Here is an 863-nt window from a genome sequence, read left to right as displayed (position 1 = left end):
CATCACCACCACACCTGCACCACCAGCCCAGCAGCACCACCACCAGCCCACACCATACACCAGCCACCACCACCACTGATTTCCCGCTCTCCTGCCGAACGTTAAACGACGTCCTCTGGGGTCGCGTTCCGTCGCTCGTCTCGTCCTGCACGAGCGCTCGCTCGCCACTGCTGCACGCGCGTCTGTCCATGGCGCTGCCCCCCTCCCCCTGCTGCCCCCCTCCCCTGCTGCCCCCCTCCCCCTGCTGCCCCCTGCTGCTGCTCACTCTATGTGTGTGTGTGTCCGTGGGAGAGCTGGGGAGCGGCGGTGCGGTTCGTGCCCGGCGACGTGGTTGTACAGCGTCCTCCGTGACGACTACACACACATCGACAACACAACACAGACAACAGAGACAAGTCACGTGGTTGTACAGCGTCCACCGTGACGACTACACACACATCGACAAGACAACACAGACAACAGAGACAGGTCACGTGGCTGTACAGGGCCTTTGTGACGTCTACACACATCGACACGACATAGGCGACCCGAGGGTTCTGTCCCCGCTAGCGGCCACCACCGGTGACGGTCATCTGGACCAGCGCTGGGCCTCCCCTAGGTCGACTCAGCCTCTCAAAACGAGCACCTGGTGCGGTGTGTAAACATTTCTCCACGAGGAAGACAAAGGCGGCCAGGCGTGTTCCTGGCCGCCTACACCCCCTCGTGTGCCGTGCCGACCTTCACAGGTGGCTTCTCGCCAGAACACCACTTTGCCCCTACAGTCTGCTAAGGCTATGGGGGTGGGGGGGATCTTTGTCTTTGGGTGGGTGACCGTCTTCTGTCTCATCATCCACCCGTCATCATCCAATCCCGTTAAGCCAGCG

The sequence above is a fragment of the Lethenteron reissneri genome, chromosome 60 (genome assembly GCF_015708825.2).
Source record: "Lethenteron reissneri isolate LAM-NWPU_2019-01 chromosome 60, ASM1570882v1, whole genome shotgun sequence".
NCBI classification, from domain to species: domain Eukaryota; kingdom Metazoa; phylum Chordata; class Hyperoartia; order Petromyzontiformes; family Petromyzontidae; genus Lethenteron; species Lethenteron reissneri.
The sequence above is the reverse complement of the archived record's forward strand: the minus strand, read 5'-3'. Positions refer to the sequence as shown.